Source organism: Canis aureus, chromosome 17 (genome assembly GCF_053574225.1).
Source record: "Canis aureus isolate CA01 chromosome 17, VMU_Caureus_v.1.0, whole genome shotgun sequence".
Lineage (NCBI taxonomy): Eukaryota > Metazoa > Chordata > Mammalia > Carnivora > Canidae > Canis > Canis aureus.
The window spans coordinates 28,878,427-28,905,384 of NC_135627.1; the positions used below are offsets into that span (position 1 = coordinate 28,878,427).

Here is a 26,958-nt window from a genome sequence, read left to right on the forward strand (position 1 = left end):
GCATTCATATTTTAACAGGAACCAAATTATGCTTGATAGCGTAGTTCAGCTCTGATGCAATACTGATACTATTAGTATTTTCCACAATATGTTGTTGCCAGCATTTTGTATGCCATGCAAAAATTTTGTAGTCTCATAACTAGTCTGTATTGATACAATTTTTAACCTTTATTAGTTAAAATAAATGGCAGAAACTGGACTGGAATTTACATTTCTCTATACAGTCTGCACTAGAAGAATACACAAAGACCACATAATTTATAGCAATAACAAACTTCCCATATTTTTTGTTTCAACTCCAAAACTGCTTTTCTCCAGGAAAACATAATTTGTTTTCCCCAGGAGATTCTTGAACATTTGTTTTTGAAACATAAAGCGTGAAATGGACTGAAGGAAATTATATAGAAATGGGAAGGTGGTGGGTTCCATATATTTACCTTCTATATCCTAAGCAAAAAAAAAAAATTTTTTTTTGAAAAGATAATCCATTTTCTTGGGAAGAATAAAATCCCTTGCAAACCATGAACATTTTCCTGAGCTATTTATGTAATGGTAAGGTTTTATCTAATATACTGTTGTATGACATTAATTCCCATATTTGAGTGTTGCAGTGTTGTAGCAGAGTTTTCTTGACGGTTTTTGATTCGCCTTTTTTAAACCTAGAATGTATTGACATGCAAAAATGCACTTTGTATTCAGTGCTATGAGAATCATGATTCTGATTATCTAAATTACAGTATGTAGTGTATTGGTTTTGAGGATTTTGAAATTAGGAAATGGAGTTAATGAAAAGACTTCTGGCTTCAAGGAGGATAGAGTACAGGTTACACACAAAGTAAGCTTTTAAAATCTACGGTTTTGAAACATGTTTAATGTTAAAATGTTATTTATTCCAAAGATCTCATTTAAATAAATTTCAGGGACATTACCATCTTTTTTTTTTTTTTTTTTTTAAGTAATAACCTATGACTTAAGACTTCATGGTCATCACTTTTTATTAGAAGTTGATTTTGGGAAGTAATACTTAGAAATGCCTGCAATTTTAGAGTTAGAAATGGATAGCAGTCAGATTTGTATTAAGTTTAATGCAGTATTTAGTTTTTGTGTTTTTTTTTTTTTTTTAGTTTTTGTGTTTTAAGTATAGTAGGTAATATGTCCATTTCACATTTTATTTTTTTTTGTCAAGTTAATGTTCAGAATTAAGAGAAATTAAAGAATGGTAGAAAAGAAGATCTTTGGCACTTAGCAATTGTCATGTCTGAATGAGGTAAGGATTTAAACATCAAACAGGTAATTCTTGAAATATTCTTTCAGTACTGATCTGATTGTTAGTCATGATAGCACTCACATATGTCATGTTTGTAATACTAAATGGATGAAAATTACATGTATTGAAAATGAAGTAGAAGCCTAACCAACCATTCTTCGGTTAAACTAGAGTAAGTTTTTAAATTTTGGTTTATCAAGATACCCAGTGAAAAAGAGAGAATCCTCAAATTGGGAGTACTCATATAGAATAGAGCCTTATAACAAGGTGCCGAAGATGGGAAGACTGGATTTAGCCCTGCGATTTAAAGTTCTAGTTGAAAGCAGCCTACAAAGCAAGTAATGCATTTGTATTTTTGTTTTTTTTTCCCCCAGCTGGTAAGCTTTATTGAGCCATTTATATATATATAAAACTCACATCCAGGGCATCTGAGTGGCTGTCCGGTAAGTGTTGGACTCTTGATCTTAGCTCAGGTCTTGATTTCAGGGTTCTGAGTTCAAGCCCTGCATTGGCTCTACACTGGGCATGGATCCTACTCTAAAAAAAAAAAAGTTTAGGGATCCCTGGGTGGCGCAGCGGTTTGGCTCCTGCCTTTGGCCCAGGGCGCGATCCTGGAGACGCAGGATCGAATCCCATATCAGGCTCCCGGTGCAAGGAGCCTGCTTCTCCCTCTGCCTGTGTCTCTGCCTCTCTCTCTCTCTCTCTGTGACTATCATAAGTAAATAAATAAATAAAAAAAAATTAAAAAAAAAATCTTATAAAAAAAAAAAAGTTTAAAACATCCATCCAAGAATGCATTTATACAGGGTTCCTGTATGGGGAATCACTGAATATAGGGGTGACAGTAACCTGAAAAAGTTCCAAGGTATCCTCCCCCCAAAAAAGATCCACCCTTTTATATCTGCCACAAGAACACCTGAGTACAATTTATATTACCACATAAACATAAGCCACACCATTCAGACCTAATGTCCAGCCAAGTTCAATTGTAGGATTTTCACTGCTAGATATTTCTGTAACCTACCTGTGACTGCTTTTGCCCAGTTGGACCTGGGCATTTTCCAAAATGTGAACACTTAGGGCCTTCCTGTGTGCAGGTCTAGTTATGGCTTACTATGAATCATAAACATAAATTCTTTTTCTCTATACCAACATTGAACACCTGGGAGACAAATTAAAAATACAATGCTAGTTACAACCATGCATGAGAAAAATTATATACCTAAATGTAAATCTAACAAACCATGTACAGAACTTGTATGCTAAAAACTACAAAATGCCAATGACCAAAGAACTAAATAAATGGAGAGACAGAATATATGGATTAGAAAACCCAACATTAATAAATGTGTTCATTCTACAAATTCATACATAGGTTAATATAATACTTATCAAATATAGATAACAAAATTATCTTGGAATTATATGGAAAGGCAAGAGAACCAGAATAAATCAATTTTGAAAAAGATGAAGTGGAAGGATCAGTTTAACCAGTTTCAAGACTTATAGTAATTGGGACTTTATGAAGAAAGAATCTTCATGGGAAGGATAAACCTATCGATCAATGGAACAGAATAGAGATCTCATAAAGATGCACAGAAATGTGTACAATTGGTTTTTGACAAGGTACAAAAACAATTGGATGGAGGAAGTAAAATCTTTTTCAAACGATCTGGAACACTTGACATCCATTGGCAAAATCAAAACACCCCTCTCCCTGAAAAAATTCACATCTTATTCAATAATTAAAATGGATCAAGGATTTAAGTATAAAACTTGTAGGAAAATGAAAAATTTTTGAGATCTAAGGCTAGGCAAAAGTTCTTAGACTTGACACCAAAAGTATGATCCATACTGTATGATAAGTTGGACTTCATCAAAATTTAAAACTTGCTCTGTGAAATCTGTTAACGATAATAACAAGCTACAGAGTGGGAGAAATTTGGAAACCACACCTAGTATGTGTCAGCACTGGTATCCAGAATATATAATTCTTCAAAGCTAAACAATAAAAAAGTACATGGGCAAAAAAGACATTACAACAAAGATATTCAGGTGGCAGATAAGCACATGAAAAGATACTCAAAATCCTCTACTATAAGGAAAGTAGAAATTAAAACCTCAATAGGATGTGAATAGCCAAAGAAAAAGGTGAAAATGGACAAAACCAAATGCTGGCAAGGATGCATAGAAATTGGATCATAAAAAGAGAAATTGGATCATTCATTGGGGCACCAGGGTGGCTCAGTTGATTAAATGTCCCACTCTTGATTTCAGGTCAGGTCATGATCTCAAAGTCCTGAGTGCTGGACATGGAGCCTGCTTAAGATTCTTCCCTCAGCCTTTGCCCTCCTCCCTCTCTAAAAGAAAGAAGGGAGAGAGGAAGAAATAAGATCACTCCCAGATTGGTGGAAATGTTAAATTGTATAGCCAGTCTAGGAAACTGTGTGACAATTTCTTAAATAGCTAGATATGCAACTATCATATCAACCAGCAATTATACTCCTGGGCATTTAACTTATTTTCACACAAATACTTGAATATAAGTATGCATAATAATAAGCAACTGGAAATAATCTACAGGTCTTCCACTGGGTGAATGATTCATCTGATATGTTTAGTCAATGAAATACTACACAGCATTAAAAACAACACATTGATACATGCCAACAACTTGGATGAATTTCCAGAGACTATGCTGAGTGTAAAAAAGAAATAGCCAATCCCAAAAGGCTACTTACTGTGTGATTCCATTTATATAAAATTTTTGAAATGACAAAGTTATAAAAATGGGGAATGGATTAGTAGCAAGGTGTTATGGAGGTGGTGGGTGTGACTGTAAAAGGACAACATTGAGGGGACCTTTAATGGAAATATTCTGTGTCTTGACTATCAGTAAGCTGGTTGTTGTATTGTACTATAGTTTTTGCAAGATATTATTACCATTGGAGGAATCTTGGTAAAGGATACACGAGATCTTTATTTCTTACAACTGAATGTGAATTTAAATCCTCAAAAAATTCGAGAAAAAAACTAAAGGCAGAGTAACATCTAGTTCCATCTCAGGGAACAATCTGGGGAAATGTCATGGAAAGTTGTGTACTTCTGATAAAGAATGAAGTCCTGAGAGCAAGTATTTGAGGTATATGAAGGAATCAATTGAGTTTGCAAACTTGGGAATTTCTGGAAGTGCTGCAGACTTAATTCAACTGGTTACACAACCAGTGCCAGTAAGTGAAGTGGTTCTACATACATGTTGACTCTTTTATTTTTCCCATCAGCTTTGCTGCCTGAAAGAGACTTCATATTGAGAAATGGCAGTGCTCACCCATGAAAAGGTGGGTGGAGATTAAAACAACTGATGCTTATGTTCCTTTCCCTGCCCTTTATCATAGTTCAGGGGAGTTGAAATCATCCAAAAGAGAAGGGAAACAAAACAAAAGCAAAATGATTAAATGCTCTGAAGGAAAGAAACAATTTTATGGAGGTATAAAGCAAATGAATCTGACCTATAGGTCAGGAAAGTCTTCCCAAAAAAGTGATCTTTTAGTTGAGATCTGAAAGTTGAGAAGCAGCTTAACTAGAGGGAGAGCATATTCTTGAGGAATGAACAGTTTTGTGCAAAAATACTACACAAGGACCAAGTATGGTATATTTGAGGAACAGAAAGAAGTCCAGTGTGACTCCATTGCAGTGATAAACAATTTTGAGAATTATGTAGTACAGAAATCTTTATTTATAGGTGAGAATGAGATTCCTAAGATAACATATAGAATGAGGAAGTCCACATTTTAATCTGGATAATGTAGGCAGATTCTGCAAAGGAGAATTAAAAAGGACAGCCAAAGTGGTAGAAACAAAACCAGGAATGGTATTTACAAATAGAGGACCCCCCCCAAAAAAAAAATTTCTTAGGAAGGAGAGGATGAAATGTGTCAAATATTACAAAGCAAAGTAAGGTGAAATGTGGAAAATGTCCATTGGATTTTAGGATAAGGAAGTCATTGATAACTCTGGAATATTTTTCTGGAACTCAGAAAAATCTGATTTTTTCATGATGGATATGGGAGCCAGGATGGATAGGCTAAAGAGTAAAAGGAAAGTAAAGATATAGAAACAGAGTTTAGGCAGGTTTTTTGAGATTTTTAAGGTAGAAGAGAGGTAGATAAGTAGTTTGCAAGGCAAAAGGGACAAAAAGAGGCCAGAGAATCCTATTTATTTATTTATTTATTTATTTTGAGAATCCTGTTTAAATCTTTAAAGAAAGGATTCTACTAAGAAGGTAGAATGAACAGTAATGATAGTCTAAGCTGCCCAGAAACATGGAATTAAAAAAAAAAAAAAAATCCAAAGCACGCTTATAAGGACTACCCTTAGATAGTAATAGAGACAAAGAGAGGAAGAAAATTTCATGTTTTTAAAAGTTTGGTAGTAGATGACCTCAGTTCCCATTAGATGACTTCATTTTCTTTGCAGCTACTTAGGAGTATCATTTGCCTCATGGCCTCCACCCTATAACTGGTGAATAGCACCCCCCCACACACACCTTTATTATCTTTCCCATTTATACTTGAGCATTTCCTAAATACCTAGCCTTAACTAGTCCCCTCTCATTCTTCCACACCAGATTCAACTGGACCCTTTACCACAGCCTCTACTGCAAATCATAGTGGCCTCTGTCAAAACACTACTGGGTACACCCAAACCTCACAGTGCCCCTCTCCCCTACCCATACCACACTTTCAGGGTGGCAAAGCTGCACTGTAGTCTGAGGAAGTCAGTGATCCTTCTCCAACACTATCAATCTTTGTTCCTGGGACCCAGTGCATATGTTCAGTCTGCCTTATTTTAACACAGCTCCTTTTATTTCTTGCCCTAAATCTCTCCAGCCATTGAGCAAACAAATACCTTGCCATCCCTTTTATAATCCTGTTCTATCTACTCTCTTGCCTGATATGTGGTGGGGGGGGAAGTTCCCATAAACATCAATTTATGAAGGTAAGTACTGAGCAGAGTGGCCAGGAGCATGAAGCAATTGAAATGTAAAGGAATTTAAAAGAAACAGAAGCTAGGATAGAGTCTGGAGAGAAGGTTCAGAGCTTGTTTGAACCTTGTGTTGAAGCAGCGGCTATTGAGTGGTTTGAAAGTTTAAAAAAAAGAAGGGGATAGAATAGAAGGAAGACAAAAGATGTGTGCAGGGAAATGTGAAGTGATCATTTTTGCAGTGGTGAGGAGAATGCACTGGAGCCAGGGAGGACGGGCATAACAAGGTTAGATAGAGACTCCAGGTTTCTAGGCTGAGCGACAACATTGATGGTTGTGCCATGCCCTGAGTTGGAGCAGTGGGATTCAGAGCAAGTTTGTAGGACAAGAAAGGGAGTTGAATTCCTGTCATGTTGAGTTTCAGGGCCTTGTGGGATATCAAAATGGAAATATCCTGTAAGCAGGTGTCTGCTATCTGAAGTATAGGAGAGGAGTCTGGGATGCAGATACAGGTCTAAGGAACTGTATTCACTGCATGAGTGAGATTCCTCAGGGAGGACATTTAGCATGCAAAGTGGTAAAACTAAGGGGTGGTAAACCCCAATATTTTCAAGGGCTAGAGGAGGGGTTCCCCTGAAGTAGATGAAAAAAGAGTTGCTAGAAAAAAAGACCTAACTGAAAGGACATCACAAAAGCTAATGAAGGAGAGAACATCACAAATAGAGGCTTGATAAAGAGGTCAGTAAGATCAAGACGGAAAGGACCTGTGGACTGGCCAATTTGAAAGGCCATAGGGAGTTTCATGGAAGGAGAAATCAGATCGATGTTTGGTGGAGACAAAGTAGGAAACTCAAAGTGGAGGACTTGAAGCTTTTGCTGGGGAAAGGAAAGGGAAGGTCTAAATTTTATAGACTGAAGGAATAGAGTCAGTGGGAAGGAGGAGATTAAGAATGTAAGAGAAGTTGTTTATAACTGGTACACATTTCAGGGTGCACTGTGGAAAGGAATGACAGGAGGAGTTGTAAGAACGGTGTGCTAGAACATGGCCACCACGGCCTGATCATTTGAGGACTGCGCAAGTGTGATATGAGCGACAGAAATGCATGGAACTAATGGAATTTTAAATCAATTTTAATAGAAATTTCTTTTGCTCAGAACTCAGGGCAGCTGTGATGTGCTGGGGTATGAGGATTGCTGTTTTCACCCAATCCCTAGAAATCTTAACACAACTGAGAATAGTTGTGTTAAGATAGAGGATATAGTAATATATATTCTCTATATAATAGAGAATATAGTAATTCTCTACTACAAAATGTAAGTAACTTGGTTATAATAAGCACGCAGATATTTGTAAAATAAATGAATTTGGTTGCCCTGAGTTTTTCTGGGGAAAGGGAGAAGGAGAATCATAAAATGAAAAAGGTGTAGGAAAAGGTATTGAGGAGAGAGAGAATCCCAGGGAAGAAAGGCATACTAACAAAGCCTAGTACCAGAATAAAAACACCCAGTATAAGGAAAAATATGTTTGCTTATACTTGCTTCAAGTTAAAGAAAAATGTTCTATTTTTCCTTTGAACTATTTGTTTCTTTCAATGACTATATCCTGATGCCTAGGGTAATGAAAATATTTCCAGGCAAGAGTTGGTACTTTGGTTCCTGCCACTACTTCCTAAAGACAGTCAGCATAAGATGGCTGGAGTAGGGAGATGGAGCGCATGGGTTTAGAAACTGTGACCTCAAGCAAATAATTTACAGGGCCAATCAGTCTCCTCATATGTAAAATGGAGGTAAAAATAGTATCTTCTCACTATAAGTATTTTTCTCACTAAGAAAATCTGATGAAATTATATGGATTAAGGATTTTCTTGGGATATGGTAATGGCTCAGTGGATTCATAATTATTTGAAAGCCTCAGAGAATGGAAAATAATTCCTATGGGCTCTATATCTTGGAAAAGAAAGGCCCAGGTAGTTATAAGGAAACTGGATGTGATCTAATCTTCCATCCACTCCTAGTACTTCATTCAGAAATATGAATTGGATTTACTCTCAGACCTGGTCTGCTTTAGATATAAGGAATCCTATGGAAAATGTCATTTCCCCTTCTGCACTCCACCTGCTTCTAATATAAAGAGGTATGGCAGCTGTAGAATAGAGAGAGTTGAGCTCTTTGTGTTGTGGAGAACTCAAGTTGCTCTAAGTACTGCCTATGAGCTCGATGTCTTGGGGAAAACTGGCTTCAGAGGTGTATATATGGCCTAGAATTCCAAAATTATTCAAGGTTTAAAACAATCACTCCTTGCCTATTTTCTCATAGTATCTCAGCCTCTCTGTGTCTCTCCTCCATTCTACTCTCTCTGCTAGCTAGAAATTTTTCTATACTTCCCAGTATAAGCTTTGGGGGAGATTTTCTATTTGAGCTAAATAAATGCGCTCTTCTGTCCTATGTTAATCAGCTATTGCAAAAACAACAACAACAAACAAACTGACAGATGTGTAAGGAAACATTAAAACAAACAAACAAACAAAAAAACCAGTGGCTTCCAGTAAGCCTTTATTCTTCTGTATGTCCACAGGTTGATGGTGATTCAGCTGATCTAGAACTGGGGTCAACTAGGAAGCTTTGCTTGAGGCGATGGGTTGACATTAGCTCTGTTTCATGGTATGTTCATTCTGGGGCCCAGGCTGAAGGAACGGCAGCCCTCTGGGCATTCTCTTCTTGTGGATGATAATTGATCAAGTCATGCCTCTTGAGACCGCAGTCTGGCATATTGCCACATCTACCCATATTTCATCAGCTCAAGCAAGGCACATAGCCAAATGGTAGTAAATATGGTAGTAAATATGGTAGTAAATATACTCTTCTTACTCTTATTAGAATAAGGCAATGCCACATGGGGAAGAGCATGGGTGTAGAATTCTAAAACAGGAAGTTATGAAGAATTGCAAATAATGACTCAAATTTTGTCCCAGACAACCGTAATCTATGTGTGTATCAGGTACCCACTCGCATCTCATCTTTGGCTATACTTAACAAAAGTCGGCTGAGTACAGCAGCCCACAGTGAAAACAGATCAATGAGCATGACCCACCATGACTTGTATCTAGTGCGTGAATGCTAGGAAAGGTGTCAACAGCATGAGAGAATAGAGCATAAAAGGGAATGGATAGCCCTCATTCACCATGGATTTATTTCAAAAGTAAATGTTAGTCAAGTCTGTTTGGAGGTACATTTGTTGAAATGGATGAGTTATGATTCAAAAGAAATGAAAATGAACCCTCAAATAGTTGAGTTTAATACAAATAACTACAGGCAGTCTTTGCTCTAGACTACCGTAATCTACACGAATTTCACTTACCACAGTTTACTTAAGTAACACCAGTCTCACAACACTATGATTCAAAATCAGTCACCACAGTATATTAACTGTGAGTGCTTAAAATAGAAACTTCAGCACTAGCTCTTAAGTCCACACATCACTGTGTAAATAAGAGATGTGCATCATGATCAGTGAAAAATCACATTGTTTCTTTCAGAGTCTGTAATTGGTCACTGTGCATTTTTTATTCAGTTCACACACATATAGATAAGTATGTCATTGTGTTGCCTTCTTGTCTCCAGTGAAAAATTCATATAACAGTTTATAAAATTGGGTAATGGAGTATTAGTTACAGCCACTTAAAAGTGATGGAGGTGAGAAAAAAAATGTGATGGAGGTGGTAGTGGTTCTTTCAAGAGTAAAGAATAGAAGGGAATAGGTAGCTGCCATGGAAGAGGGACTGACAGCTGGGGCTTGGACTTCCAAGGAGATCATATTGCTGGTTTTGAAAGTGATAAAAAGATTCTGGAAGGACGCATACAAGACCTGAAGTGGGGGCATCTCTTTTCCCTTACTTCCTCTGATAGTCTCCCAACACTTTCTCCCATTGGCAAGTTAGTCTGGGAAATGTAGTTTGCAGATACACAGTCGAAGCCAGATGTAGAAGGGTTGGGCTGGGTCTGAGAAGCACTAGGTAAATAACTCAATAGCTGCCATCACCATTTCTTCTAGGAATTGTAAAAATAAGTTTGTTAATGCTTTGCTTTAATATCTCAGATCTCTGAAGAGGCATGTCTACAGGGCTATTGTCATAAGTTTGTTACACTTGTAAGTCATGCATTGAAATAAGTGGACACATGTTGCCCAAATATCAACCAGAGAGAGAGAAGAGTTACAACCACTTTTTCTTGGTCCATAAACATCAGGCATTTACCCCCCAAAAGCTTTCATTGTTATTTGCTAATAGTTTATTTCATTTCTCCTCAAATGGCTAACCTTTGTGTGATTTCATGTCTAAGAACTTAGCTTGTCATCTATTCTCAGGCTGTGGGGTTGCTCTTTCTTTACTCTCTTTCTTATTTGCCTCTCTACTTCTGGTAATGAGGTATCCTGGGTGTTGATTCTTTGAGAGTATTTTTCAGTTTGCTACACACACACACACATACACACACACACACACACACACACACACACAAAGAGGGAAAGGAATCTGAGATTTTAATTTATTTCAACTTTTTTGGTTTCTTTCTTATACTCCTGCTGGCCCATCGGGAAGAAACAAGTCTAGCCCTTTGGGGAATTTGAAGCTTATGCTCTAGAAAAGAAAACAATGACTTGTACTTACTTCTTAATATACTTCTTGTTTTCTTTTCAGTATACTCTTTTATACATAGTAAGCATTTATGTATGATAAAGATAGGCAATTATAGCATTTGAGCTGTTTAAAAAAAGTACTATTACGAAGTTCTGGGGTCCTACCTGACACCCACTTGTACTGGTGGCAGTGACACCTGGATGGAAAAGCATAATGTGAATATACAGAGAAAGTTTAAAAATTACTAATTGGACAACCCATTGAAAAAACTAATATAGATAAGTCTTGCTTGTATTCTGATTTTCATAGCTATTTTTTCAAATAGGTCTTTAATCTGCTAAGAAACTATAAGAAAGATACCAGTTAAACTGACCAGTGCTGCTTTTTTTTTTTAAAGATTTTATTTATTTATTCATGAGAGACAGAGAGAGAGGCAGAGACACAGGCAGATGGAGAAGCAGGCTCCCTGTGGAGATCCTGATGTGGGACTCGATCCCAGGACCCTGGGATCACGACCTGAGCCAAAGGTAGATGCTCAACCACTGAGCCACCCAGGTGTCCTGACCGATGTTTCTTTTAATGCATTCTTTTGTGTTTACTACTTTTTATGGCAAACTTTTAGAGGCATTTCACTTTGGGTTAAAAAAAAATTCAGTGTTTTTATATTCCAGAGAGTTGGACTGATCTTGTTCTTAGTTTTGAAAAACTGTGCCTCTTTGGCTTCAAGGGAAGATTGGACTGGTATGATATACAATGAGGTCTTTATGATACTGCTGACACCACTGGTTGAGAAATACTAAGTGAAGGTTCTAAATAAACCATTATATAAAATATATAATCTAATATATAATACACATGTACATATAAAACAAAACTAATACTTTCTATGAAGTATTCATTCCTATTGATCACCTATAGAAATAAAAAGTGTATTCTAGTGGAAGAAAGTCTTAGGTGATAGGGTTTGGTTTAGCATCTACTGCTAATGATCTCTGTGACCTAGGCAAAGTCATTTAACCTCTCTGGGACTCATGTTGTTTAAATAAGAGAGAATAGACTATGAGTGAAAAGCAGGATTCATCTTGACCACTAACTCTAGAGAACAGCCTGGTAAGTGCTGACTTGAGGATTCCAAGGCTGAGTCTTGACTTAATGAGAAGGAGTGCCATGATCGATTAGTGCTGTCTGCTATGGGTGCAAGAGGTGGAGAGCAGCACTGAGAATGCTATATATTAGCTGTCTCCCTGGACTAGATTACCTCTAAGGCCACATGTACTATGCCATATAATTCAAGTTATTCATCATGTAAATTTAGGTTTATAAACATAAACTGGAGAAACAAACCTCAAGTATCCCTGATATAAATATGGATTTTGGAAAAACATTTTTTCCTTTTGGAAATAAGAATGAAAACAGAAGTTTCTGCCAGAACTATTTTTTAAAGAGTTCTAAAATAATATAAATTTATCTCCCTTCACTCTTCCATTCTCTCATGAAATATTTATTAAGTACCAACTTTGAAATTGACACAGTGCTGTGTGTTGAATATTTGCTGAATTGAAATGGGGGATAGAAAGATGAACACAGCCTTTGCTCTTGTGGAGTTCAGGGCCCAGTGGAGAAGGCAAACATCCTAGCAGGTAATTCCAACACAACATGTTAAATGCTATAATGGTCTTATGAAGCTCACAAAATAAAATGACTAACTTTGTCTCAAGGAGTTGCTACAGGTTCTATAGAGATGACAGCTGAGTGTTAACAGATGAATAAAAATTTGGTGGAGATGGATAGTTTAAGTATATTGGCACTTTTGAAAGAGAGTTTCTCCCCGCAAATTATTTCTATTTTTCAAGTTGTTTTGGTTAAGGTGGAGTCTAGAAAATTTAAATATAATTGTTAATGAAAATTCTGATGTTTAAGAAACTGTAGTCCAATGATGCAGACCTGGAAATGTGATTTGAACTGCCTGAGAGAGGAGGGATGAGACATTCAGATGGAAGTTTAAATATCTCTGGATGATAACACCAGGAAACAGCTTGAAAGCAGAGAGGAAAGAACTCTGCCAATCAAAACTGGAGATTCAAAGAGAATGGAAGAGAACATACTGGCTGGAAAAGGGGGTTGGGGATTGGAGGCGTTCATGAGGGAATTTGTGTAAGGATTTGGAAAAGGCCTGAAATCAAACACCTCCCAAGAAAGGACCTAGCTTCTCTAGGAAAATAGAGATGAAAATGCTACCTCATGATGGAGAATGGCAGCTAGGTAAAGTATGAAGTTATGAGAATGACCATCAAGGGTGAACAAGAGGAGCCAGTTGCCAGAAGAAAGGTTATATGGAGCCCAGGGAAAGATAAGCTGATTGTGTACTAATGGGTGACGATTTCATTTTTAATATGTGTAAACTAATCCCCACCCCAAAATAGAAAAAAGTACTCCATAGACCATGATTGTTTCTGAGGGACCTTCTTTAAGGGAAGAGATCCAGATCTCAATTCCTTCTCCGTATGAGCTATTGAAAACTTGGAAAGAAGTGAGTGTGGACCAGACTATAAGCTTCCCTGACATAAACTTGAATGTTGTTTGGAGGTTGCTCTTGTTTTGAATTGTGATTGTGTTGGTATGCCTGGGAGATAGAGTTAGAAGTTGGATTTGCTTCTTAAGCTGTGTTCCCATTGCAGCAGCAGATGAGCCTCACTAGTATCATGATTGAGTTACAGTGATGTCCATGCCCTCACCTGTATGAGACTGGCTATGAGGCTGAGCAGCAAGGGCTCTGTCCATTTACCCACTAAAAAAGAACCTTTATAGATCAAACAGCAGGCCTTTTGTTGTTCTAAAAGGAGTGAAACCAGATATGTTAGATGAATAAAAATGTGGCTCATGTTGTGAATGACATAGAGTGGCTCCTGTGTCTGCTAGGTACAACTGGGATTTGTGGAAATATATATATAGCTCTAGTCACTGGTACACTTTTGGGGAACCCACTCAATGAACTGATCATTTTCTAGTACATTCAATGAACTCATTCATTACGCAGCTTGCATCACAGTTGGCAGCCATGACTACCACTTCTTTCTTCTCACAGTGAGACATAATAAATACTATCAACAGGGCTAGGGGAAATCAATTCAGGTTTCAATTTAGGCATGTTATTTTCTGACTGAGAATTGTATCTGTGGCATGCATATTTAATTCTGGTTAATTTTTTCTTGCTAATTTTGTAACCTAAAAGAAAATTCCAGAGTATAGTAAGATTTCCTTTCTATGTAAAAAGTGCTTGTTCTTCTTTAGAAAGCTATTACACAGGATCTACCAAAGCTATATATTCATATTAAAATATACATGTAGAGGCAATGACCCAGCAATCCCACTCCTTAAGTATTTATTCCATGAAAATGAAAATATATATGCACCAAACTAAATGTACAGGAATGTTCATAGCAACAAACCAAGTTTTTATCAATAGTAGAATATTCTGTACATACAATGGAATATTACACAATGAAAAAGTATAAACTAGGGCACCTGGGTATCTCAGAGATTGAGCGTCTGTCTTTGGCTCAGGCTGTGATCCTGGGGTCCTGGGATAGAGTCCCACATCAGGCTCTCTGCAGGGAGCCTGCTTCTCCCTCTGCCTGAGTCTCTGCCCCTCTCTCTGAGTCTCTCATGAATAAATAAATAAAATCTTAAAAAAAAAAAAGTATAAACTACACTTACACGACAATATGGATAAATGCCCTAAACGTAATATTGTATAAAGAAATCAGACCTTCCAATCTTCTCCAGAAAGTCAGACAAGAAGAGTAGATTTTGTATGATTTAATCTGTATGAATTTCAAAAACAGGCAAAAGAAATTTGTCCTGACAGAATTCAAAAGAGTGTTTGCATTTGAAGGGTTAATGACTGAGAAGGGCATATCAAGGGCTTCTGCAGTTCTGGTAACTACTCCATTTCTTGATCTTGATGGTGGTTACACAGGTGTGTTCACTTTGAGAAATGTCGATATATACACTTAGGATGTGTGCACTTTTCTGCATATACATTTTTATTTTTTAGAACATTTACATTTTTTTTAAAAATTTTATTTATTTTTTCATGAGAGACACAGAGAGAGAGAGAGGCAGAGACACAGGCAGAGGGAAAAGCGGGCTCCATGCAGGGAGCTCGATGTGGGACTTGATCCCAGGTCTCCAGGATCACGCCCTGGGCCAAAGGTGGCGCTAAACCTCTGAGCCACTTGGGCTGCCCACATTTTTATATCCATAAAAAAATTTAAGAGGTTTGTTTAATAATATTTTATTTATATTATTTTAGTCTTATAAAGATAGGTTTAATTATTTTCTTAATTAGCATATTAATGTCAAGTCTTTTGCACAAAAATTGGTATTTTTATTCTGTTGTTTTTGCTAAATATGTGTAGCAATTAATATTTTCTGAATTTTATGACATTCTCTACAGTTGTTAACCTTGTGGCAAATGATGAATTTTAAGAGGTGGACTAAGTTAACAAATTAGGTCAAAGTTTCTTACAGAGTGGAGAAATTTCTCTTAGCTAATGCCGTTGATTGGGACAAATTATGTTTTCAATTTACGTATTTTCTTGAGTATGAGTATCATGTAGCCATTTATACATGGCTTGCCTTTGTTACCGTCTTTACTTTCTGTGTTTCTTCCTATTGTATGGCATTGCTTGGTATCCTCCTTTTTTATGAAGAGAATTTCAGATTATATCTTCCCTTTATGTATGTATTTATCCATAAAGTACATATATATAGGCTTTTCCTGTCTTTTTGTCTTATATCATTGATATCTTTCCAGAAAGCTGGGTGTGTATGTAGTGATAATAGAGAAATTATAATCAGAGGTTGAAAGGAACCGAGGACAATTTTCAGTTTTCAGATAGTAGACTCTACTTTCTGAGAAATTTAGTGTTGTAAAACATTCTATTAAGAATTTACAGAGACGATACAATTACAAGACCTATGTGGAACAAATGAGGTAACAAGCTCTGATGTTTCTCAACCCTTTGGCTTGATAGAATCATTGACTGTTAGTATTTGGTTGTGCAGAATGCAGACAGCCTACAGCTTCATGGAAATGTCACTCATTCTCCTAGGTGCTGGTGATGGAAATGCCACCCTGAACCTGCACCTCTCTGGCAGAGAGACAGTAGAAGGTGAACTGCCTGTGCCACCTTTGCTGAGAGGGCCCTTGCCTTGCTGGAGAGAGCTGCAGTGTCTTGGGTTTTCTTCTCTTCTCCACTTTTAAATTTTTAAACTTTGCTTGAGTCCTAAGGGCTGTGGTATAAGAACACAGCTTTCCAATCTTATCTATTTTCCAGTGTAGGATAAACATGTTGGGTTTAGTTAAATTATGAATGCTGATAATATTCATTTGGTACAATTTATATTCTTCTTTTATCTTTTTATTTTTGACAGTTTAGGCTGGGGCATAAAGCATAATTATATTCTTGGCATCCTCCCTTAGAAGTTTTAAATCAGTTCATGAGGCTTTCAGCTCTGCTCCTGTCATTTATCCATCAGCATTCAGTCCACTTAATCCCGGCCTCTCAGCTGAGCAGCCCTAGCCCCTGTTGTGAGTGATTGGCCTGCTCCAGTGCTCCCAGCTTCTCCTGTCACATCGCATTTGCATAAAAGAGGACAGATAACCAAATTTGAGCACACAAATGAAAATGCTAAGCGCTAAACCTGTCACAGTTGTTGTTCAACTAATTGTGAAAAATTTGATTTGCTCGCCTTTCACTGTTTGTCATGTGGACCCCCTTCTCAAATGTGCCTTGGCTTCTGCCTCTGTATATGTAGCTTTTAAACTCTTGAGCACAAGCAGCCCACCCTGGGGATTACTTACCTCTCCTACCAGCTTTTAATGTTGGCTCATCTTCTTGACTAAATTAGGCCACCATGGCAAACAAACACATAATTAAAAACCCAGGAAAGACAACTGCAGTTGCATTTCTTAAATTGATTTTTACAATGCTGGTGTATGCCTCTCTATGCTCTTCCATTTGATAATTTTATTTCTTTATATAACCTCTGGTAGGAGAAAATTGAGGATGGGTGCTGTAGCAAGCTTTGTTATTTTGAAATCTATGTGTTATTTTGTTTCTCAAATAATAGAAATTGTATAATGGGTCTTAAAAAGCACATTTCTATTACCTAATACTTTACCTGACATCCCAGTATACATTTTTAATCAAGGTTTCAAATGATTCCATTTGAAATAGTATTAGAAACAATGGATAAAATTTCTTTGCTTACAACACTCAATCACAGGAGCTCTGTTTAAATGGTATGTGATACGGTGTTTTGAAAATATATATGTGTATTATGTATAGTCTGGCTCAGTGTTCATTATGCAGAGGCGTTAACTATTCTCTTTTTATAGGAGTTAAGTTGATGATTTCCTGGTGCCCATGAAACCAATACATATGGTGTGTCTACAAAGTGAAAAAACTTGTTTTCCAGGAGTCACACAAGAAAATGTCTCTTGTTTAGAACAATACCTCTGATTGCTTTATTGTGTTAACTTGTCCCTAATATTTTAGGTATATAATCTTCAAGCGACAATGAAGATGGCATTAACTAAAGTTGAATCCTTTTAAAGTTGAATACAGCTTAAATTACCTTTGAGAATTGGAGGGTTATAGTCTTGAAATTGGGTTGAAATGAAATGTGACATTACAGTGACAGTTGTGGTTTGCAGAAGTTGGATGTAACATCATGTATTGCAGTATTCCTTTGAGATTTCTTTTTAGTAGGTCATAAGGCAAGGATTAATTGAAGAAATATTTGAATATATATAATTTTTACACAGTCTTATCCTAAAGAAAACGGTATCATTCTCTGCCATAACCCCCTTAAGATGCTAAGGGATTAAATCTAACTTGAAATTTTGAATGTACACTAATTTGCATGTACACTAATCTCTTTACAATGTTTAATCACATTTTAGTTCAAAGAAATTTGATTGTGGTATGGTATGCTCACTACTTTAAAACATACATGATAAATTTAAGAGTTTAGCTTTTTTTTTTTGACAGAGCTGGAAGAATAATTTTATTCCTCCATTTTGTACTTCCCTATTTTTATGTCATTTTAATTTCTTGTTGGTAAAAGTTTCTCTGAAACTGTAGGTATAAATTTCAACTAGATGTGACTAGTTACATATGAACAATATTAATTATGAGATTTTAATGTTAACCGAAAATCTGAAAAGGACCACAGAGTTAATTTAACCCTCTAGAAAGGATTGAATGAAACCATTACCAGGGAGATCTCTTATTATAACAGTTAGTATAGGCCCTTATGTGGATTAGGAACAAAATAAATTAATAAATCTACTCCATTGCTTACTTTCATTCTACTTCCAAGTTGTACTAATTCCTCTTTGATAATATTTCTTAATCTTTATCCACATATATTTCATTCTTTCATTTGTTTAATTACAGGTCTTATAATTATGGAGGCAGCATCAACACTGTGGTTGTTAATTGTTTGGGTCTTAGAGCCAGACTATGTGGGTTGGAAACCTGTCTCATTCTCTCAATAGCTGTGTGACCTGGGGCGTAACTGCCCTGGTTACCTCCAGATTTCTCTTCTGCGTGATGGAGATGATAACACCTTCCTCATAGAGAAGTTATTAGGTTTAAATGAGGTAATATATGTATTGCTTTTAGATCAGAATTTGGCACATAGTGCTCAAAAATAGTAACTATTATTTTAGTGCATACAAGATTAATGCTTTTTGCCTTTGACCTATTTTAAATACTTTTTCTAAGGTTTCTAAGCAAACACATTTAACATTTTAATGGCTTATATACTATACCATGGTTTGCTCAGTATTTCCTCAACTATTGGATATTCATATTATTACTAGTTTTTAAAAAATATATGAATTTTTAAAGTGTATCACTTTCATTCAGGCTCCTCTCCTCCCAGCACCCCACATTTCGTATTATTCCTCTGAGTTACGTTTCCAGAAGTTGAGATTTCTGTTTCATAAGGCATGAAAATTTTAATGGATATGAATTATATTGCAAAATCCTCATCCAAAAAGTCTAAACCATTTTACAGTGTTAACTTAAGTCGGCCCTCACTTGTATTGGTCTTGCTAGTATTTCCTGCCTTTGTGTGCTTATCATCTCCAAGTCCTGTCTGAGGTAGAAGACTTCCCAATCTGCTGCTGTGGTCTTCTCTTGCAGTTCGATGCCTGACACCCAGTTCTTATTCATTTCACATTAGAATAATTATTCTTAATCATTGTTTTTCTTACAACACTGTTAGAATTTTTCCTCTGTGGCTTCTACTTTTTGAATACAGTTAAAAGTTTTTATTAATTAAAATAAACTGTTCGACCAATTGTCATCTACTAAGCCTATGATTTCTGTCTTATTTTATTAGGAGGCTGTTCAGCCTAGTTCCAAGAATGCAGGCATCCGAGTCAGATCCAGTTTGAATCATGTTGCTATTATTTACCGGAGTTGTATATCCTCAGGTAAATTCTCTGAACTTCAAGTCCTCATTGAGGATAAGAACAACTACACCAACCTCCGGTGGTCACTGTGACATAAGGAGTGTAAAATCTTGGCTGGCATTAGATACTGAATAAATATTAATTTGCTCTTTCGATCACTACTCTATGCCTACTTTTGCTCTTTTTTTCAAAATATTTTCTGTAAACATTTTTCCTCTTTTATTTCCAAGCCATTGTAAACACTGAGATTCTTTTTCTCTCTCTGCCAAATTTCCGTATTTTTTTCTTTTGAAATCATTTTCGCTCATTTCTCTATATTGGATCTATTTGCTCCAACAACTACCCTTATTTGGGATTTGAAGAGCTCCTGGATGAATGCTTTTGCATATAGAAGTTTTTGTTTGAATATTAAACTTGAATTGGGATGAAATGCTGAGGAAATCTGTGAATTGATATGAAAATAAAATTTATCAGTTGGGTGGGGGGAGGGGGAAAGAGGAGAGAGGAAAGATGTTTATGGAACGATTTTTCTTCCCTGGTAATAAACCATTTTTCTTCCCCAGTAATGGTTCCTAAATGGCTCAAAGATGTCCTCCTGGTGTTGATGCTGGTAGAAGTTGGTGTAAAAGAGACATAGCAACCAGTAACTCTGTGGCTAATCATGTTTACAAAGTGCTCTCCCATCTTGCCCTATTTAAGAATTTAAATGTATAAAGACACCTCTCTGCCCTTAGGAAATTATAAGTTGGAAAAATAAAACATTTTAACAAATCACCAAAGATTATGAAATAATGCTACCGGCATGACACGGCATAGACCAAGGTTCTCAAACTCAAGTGGTAAGGAAACTGAAGAGTATATGTAGTCCCTAAGAGAATTAAAATTTAACTTAAATGATAACACCGACACCATGTCAACTGAACAAAATACATCTGAGTGTCATTCTGTGGAATGCTGCTTTGTGACTCCTTGTACACAAATTATATTTACAGAGCCAACCATGGTTCAAGAAGAGCTTATGGAGGCGTTGGTTCTAGGTTTTAAATAACAAGTGGGATTTGAAAAATGGGTAGTTATATCGAGCTAGGTAGGGGCAATGGATGGGAAGTGGCAGAGAAAGAGAAATTGCATGATTTTTCTTAAAATTGGTGAGTGCTTTGATCTTATTTGGAAGGGAATCATCATGCCCATGACTAAGGCTCCACTGATGAAAAGGAGGTAGTGTTTATACTGTGTGCAGAGGTAGCTTATAGAAGGGTCTTCTTTCCCTCTCCTGGAGATTAACCTAACAAAAGAAATGTTTTGGGATGGTTGTGTAGGTGGCATACTGAAATCCAGAAAGAGAGAAATGCCTAGAGAAAAGAAGACCAGGGGATCCCTGGGTGGCGCAGCGGTTTAGCGCCTGTCTTTGGCCCAGGGCGCGATCCTGGAGACCCGGGATCGAATCCCACATCGAGCTCCCGGTGCATGGAGCCTGCTTCTCCCTCTGCCTGTGTCTCTGCCTCTCTCTCTCTCTCTCTCTGTGTGTGACTATCATAAATAAATTAAAAAAAAATTAAAAAAAAAAAAGAAAGAAAAGAAAAGAAGACCAGTTAGAAGATGGTTTCAGTGGTCTGGGTGTGAAGTACTAAGTATAATGGTGGTCAAGAATGGAAAGGGAGGAGCATGCAAATCAAACATTTCATTAAAAAAAAATAGGCCTTGGGACCAGATAAATTTAGAGCCTGGAAAGACAAAGAAATTGAAGTTCATTGACAATTCAAACTTGGGCAGAATATTAAATAATAAAACAGCTGGCTTTGGCAGAAATGCTGAGTGCGATTCTAGATTTGTGAAGTAAGATATTCAAGTGATGTGACATCCATGTAGCTGGATGATTGAGATTGGACGTGCAGGTTTGGAGATCAAATTCAGAAGTTACATGGAAGGAGGAAATAGAAAATAATGAGGATATATAACTCATTTTAGTAGTTTGACAGTGAAAGAATAGGGAGCTAGCTTGAGCAAGCAAGAGAATTAGAAGAAAGTTATTATTTTTCAAGAAAAGGAAGGGAAACTGGAATTAGCCAGTAAAATAGGGGCATCTCTTTCCTATGGGAAGGTCATTATTGTTGGTTTCTCCCTTGCCCAGAGCAGATTACATGCCCATATTGACTAGACTATAAATCCCACATTTCCTTGGATCTGAGAATTAGATTCCATTTTTGCTGCTTTGTGGACACTAAAGAGGGAGAGAACCCCCTTTTTTCTTGCACGAGGAAAGTTCAAAGATTAGAGTGGGAAAAGAAGCTACCATAAATCATGAAATTGTGAATTAAAAATGTTTTAGCAGGATTCCTTTTTGTGACCTCTGCTTTGGAGTTGTGTTAAGTGTTTCATTAGATTTTTAAATGTAATGATAGCTTTTCATTAAGAGTTTTGAGAATTATAACTGTCAAGACCCAGTCACTGCACACGTGATTATTATACTCATTCACAGCTGTGGTGTGCATGAGCAATCCTCTTCATTGTCTGGTTCTCTTTTACCTTCTAGCAGACGGATGGGTGGCTTTTCTCCACCTGGTGCCCTGAGGCTAGGTAGCTATGCAGTTTGCTTTGACCAGGGCCTATAAATGGAAGTACTGTGTCAGTTGTGGCTTGGCTATTCAGCCTGCTCATCCCTCCCATTGCCATCAACCAGGACATGCATGTTGGTGTGAAGACACCTTATGGCTAAAGTGGTTGAGAACAAAGGCAGCACATGAAGATGAGCTGTCTTGGAGTGTTTTCTATCATCTGTTGTCTGGGAGAGAGAGAAAAAAAATTTTGTTGGACTTTTCTTTTTAAAACCATAGCATAATCTAGTTTTATCATGTTTTTTAAAAAGATTTTATTTATGAGAGAGAGCACACATGAGCAGGGGGAAGGGGAGCAGGGAGCTGAGCATGAGACTCAATCCTTAGCTGAGCAGGGAACCTGACATGGGACTCAATCCCAGGACCCTGGGATAATAACTTGAGCCACCCAGGTACCCGTAGTTTATCATTGTTAATAAAATGACTGAGTTGAAAAAAATATTAACAAAAAAGTTGTAGGATGCCTAAAAGATCTCTCTTCAGTTCCCTGAATTTTTTATAATGATTCAAAGTATGAATCCTTATACTTTATCAGATGTATAGTTTTATAATCACAATAGTTATGTGTACAAAGGATAGTAATAGCAGCTGACATTTAATAAGCTTTTGCTGGGGTGCCAAGGTGGTTCAGTCAGTTAAGTGTCTTCCTTTGGTCATGATCCCAGGGTCCTGGTGGGATTGAGTCTTGTCTGTTGGGCTTCCTGCTCAGCAGGGAGTCTGCTTCTCCCTTTCCCTCTGCCTCTTCCCACCACTTATGCTCTGTCTCTTGCTTTTTCTCTCAAATAAGTAAAATCTTTAATAATAATAATAAGCCTTTACTGTGTGCCACTGCCTATTCTAAACCCATATAAGCTCTGTGTATCTCTGTTTAGCCCATTTGACAATTCCAAGAAGAGACTCCTATTCATAAGGCCATTTATAGATGAGGAAACTAAATATAGGATTCTTAACTTGATCAAGGTGGGTTAAAGGTTCAAATCTAAGTCTGTCTGATTTTAGATTATCTGTGCTTAGCTGCTGCAAACAGCCTCTGGCCATCTCCAGGAAAGGTGAGCTGTATGTAATTTACACTGAATTTCTAAATGTTGTGAATCTTGTCATTCCTCAGTAAAACCTGGCTTTTTCTTCTATTAAAATTATATGCATCAAACTTTCAAACCTGAGGTCCTTTCTGCTACTAATTATACTAATTAAGAAAGCATTGAACTGAAAGACAAGGCCCAGATTATTTTGAAGAATAACAGCAGTTTGTGAAGATGAGAACACTTGATTAGCCTGTAGATGGGAATCAGCCAAAGCTCCTAAATCCAGCAGCTTAAGAGAAATGGTTCATTTATTCATGGCTCACATTATATACCTAACATGACTAGAAGTGACAGTGGTGGGGCTGGAAGTGTTTCTGTTCCATGAAGTCACTCAGGTTTGAACCATAAGAAGTCATTTAACTGATTAATTGATGCTACACATACAGGGATGGAAAACAGAAGACAGATACTAGGTATATTGTCCCTCCAAAACGAACAATGCTAGGTCTGAGGATTCAGAGATGAATAAGCATAATACCTTAAGGAACTCACGATCTAATGATTATGTGACATCAATAATAATAGCAATAACATCTAATATTTTTGACAATTAAAAATGAGTCAGTGTATTAAAAACCATCAAATTGTGTACTTAAAATATGTACTTGGAATTTCACATATATTTACCACTTAATGTTCAAACTAATTTTATGTAATTGTTTTCCACATTATAAAATAGGTAAAATATCTGAGCTTCATAGAGGTCAGTTAAATTATCTGAGATCACACTGAAGATAATAGAGACAATGCCCAATTTTTATAGACATCGAGGCCTATGCCTTTCTTTACTAGTATTTCTTTTTTTTTTTTTTTTTTTTTTTAATTTATGATAGGCACACAGTGAGAGAGAGAGAGAGGCAAGAGACATAGGCAGAGGGAGATGCAGGCTCCATGCACCGGGAGCCCGACGTGGGATTCGATCCCGGGTCTCCAGGATTGCGCCCTGGGCCAAAGGCAGGCGCTAAACCGCTGCGCCACCCAGGGATCCCTTTACTAGTATTTCTAAAAGTGTGTCAGATCTATTAGACTATTGTCTAATCTATTGTATTGTCAGATCTATTGTGTGGGTACATTACCAATTTTAACATAGTACATAAATGTCTTATTTTAAGAGTTATGATTTGTATAGTTTCTACTTACTGAAAGTGATGCTGATTTTCCACTTAGAGTAGTAATATGTAGTTTTATTTTTAAAATACATACTCTTTAGGTAGAAAAATTAAGTTGATTTAAATAAAAATAGTATTCATGTATGTAAAAATTGTGAACATGGCAGTCAAGTGCTTACTGGTGGAAAGCAGTGCTCTAGCCCACACGGTACCATGGCTGCCAAAAGGCTGAGAACTAGGCCATGCCGTTGTAACAAACAACTCCTAAATCCAACAGTTTAAGAGAAATAGTTCATTTATTCATGGCTCACATTATGTACCTTACATGACTGGAAGCGACAGTGGTGGGGCTGGAGGTGTTTCTGTTCCATGCAGTCACTCAGGAAACTAGACTGACGGAGGTCCTACCTTTTTATGTCACTCAACTGGAGGCTGGAGGATTAAGGGGAACCAGATCCATGAAAGGTTAAAGAGTTTGGACATTATCCTGAGGGCAAGAGGGATTAGTGCTTTTAATGCCTTTTGTTCTGTTCATTGCAAGCAAGACAGTGTCATGGCCTAAGAAGGTAGTACAATATGTTGCCTGGGGACCCATCACTAAGACTTTTGTAATTCAAACCTAATATATGAAAATCCAGGCTTATATTGCAAATAAACATGGGGATTGTTCAAATTGCAAAAGGGTTCACATTGCAAATAAAGGATTAATTGCAGGGTGTTCTTTAAGTGTAACTATCCCTTAGTATGTACTGTTTGAAATATTGAAATGAATATTTACTTCTGTGTAAAGTCAACTTTTTAGAAGCTCTTCTGTCTTGGGAAGTTTCACTTGTTTCACAATGAAGTAACAGTGTAGCTTTAAAATGTGAATGTTGTTCCCATTAACATTAACAGCAAAATGGATTTTCTTTTCCCCACATGAATGCAATGAAAGCAAGTATAATTTATATTCTAAACATTGTAACAAATACAAATTTGGTAGGTAGGGACATTTCTTTGGTGATTATTTGAACTGCCAAACTCTTGGTTTATACTTCTATAATAGCCCTTACCATGTTTTATTACCTGCTCACATGGTTGTCTGCTTCATAAGGTCCTTGATGACAGGAGTCATTAACTTTGTTTTTCCAGTACCTGACACAGATCCTAGCTCTTAGTAGGTGCTCAATAAGATTTCTGAGTAACTAAATAAACACCTTGCATTTTTCAAGCCAAGTTCCAGTGTGAAACGCTTTCCCAGTACATTTAACCTTTACCAACCATGACTTTTAAAATCAGTTCTTACCTCTCTTGAGATTGCACCTTTGCTAGAGAGAACAGCTAACTCTTTAAGTAATCCAAGATAAATAAGAAATACACTTCAAGAGAGTTAGTGCATCCTTAAATTGTTGATTCCTGTGACTGAGTGAGAAAAATGAGGCTATCTGTGTAGTCAAGAAATAAATTCTAGGCAGCCTTAGCATAGTTGTCTAGTTTTGAAACATTAAGGCCAATTTATCAGCCATTACACTCTAGTTAAGTACTAATCAAGTTTATGTTTCCCCTCCAAGCTAAGTAATAGAGAAGAACTCTGATTGCAGGGGAACACTAAAGCCATCTATTACACAGCTTTGAAATGCTTCTGACTTTAATTTCTACAAAGAACATATGCTTATTGTGTTTAAATGTCAGTTTCACAAAAGCCATACATCTCAAGTGGGACAATCAAGTAATTGGAAAATAATTTGCAAAAAATTCAGTTCTTGCTTGATCACCTCCCACTTTACATGCCTTTTTTTCCCTTGTAGGTAAATTTCTATTCCATCTCTTTATGTTCTGAAGTGCATGCATTGATGCAGCTTCCAAAGTCTCTACAACTCATGCCTTTGAGAGCTCTGGTTCCCAGATGATCCTCATTCCCTCTATTCAAGCTTAAGCATCATTTGTTATCCCTGAAATTTATGTGACAAGCCAGATTTGTGGCTATGTATGCATTTGTTTCTGAGTGTATGAAACTTTCAAATCAGAGAGGTGGAAAGCAGATGCACTCAGGGCTCAGATTAGCACTTGAGCTCAGTAATAAGAGACCTGCCAGTAATTAAACCTCAGAATAATGAAATGATTATACACAGCATAATGATGGGAGCCCCATCATTAGATTGCCCACCATAGCCAAAGGAAAGGAGGACCTGAGCTTTGAGAAAAGCATTGACCAGCAGATGTTTTCTTTTAATACTTCTGATAAATGATATTGTTCAGAGGCATTTAAGTCAGCATATCTTTGTTTAGGTGAACTGCAACATTGGGGCCAAAATTTATACTTTGTATACTTTCTCTCTGTTTTAGAGCATTTAGGTCTAGGGACCAATTTTTTGGAGTTCTTTGTTAATCAGAAAGGGGCTATGTAAAACAGAAGGAATTTCCTAGGATGGAGATAGGGATGGGGACCAGCCATTGTCTGAGCCTCTCAGCTCATGTGATTGTAGTTCCAGTTCAGAAAGCAACACTTAAAGCTATTTAGATGGAGGGGAGTGAATAGGGATGAAGAGACCAATTAACCAATTTTTCTTGGCCTTTCCTCACACATAGACACATTCTGTACAACACCCCAGTTTTGATGTATTATTTTAATTAATCCCAGTCTTTTGATTCCTGCAGAAAGAAGGTTAGCAAATGTAACAATGCTCGGGAGTTTCTTTATCGTAAAAGACACATAATTTCAAGCATTTAATAAGGTAGATTTATTCTGGGTAGTTTAGCTTGCACATTCACTCAAACAGCCCTCCCCAAAG

General features: G+C 36.9%; 1 long non-coding RNA gene across 2 annotated transcripts; it reads left to right on the forward strand.

Moving 5' to 3' along the window:
- Window positions 1-1,125: 1,125 nt before the first annotated feature.
- LOC144287866 (uncharacterized) lies at window positions 1,126-19,539 on the forward strand. Of its 2 annotated transcripts, XR_013355666.1 has the most exons (5): window positions 1,126-1,267; window positions 1,642-1,710; window positions 4,549-4,605; window positions 8,826-8,911; window positions 18,354-19,539. It is a non-coding gene; the product is annotated as an uncharacterized LOC144287866 (long non-coding RNA). The 2 variants fall into 2 exon arrangements; XR_013355665.1 differs by lacking the exon at window positions 1,642-1,710.
- Window positions 19,540-26,958: the final 7,419 nt, after the last annotated feature.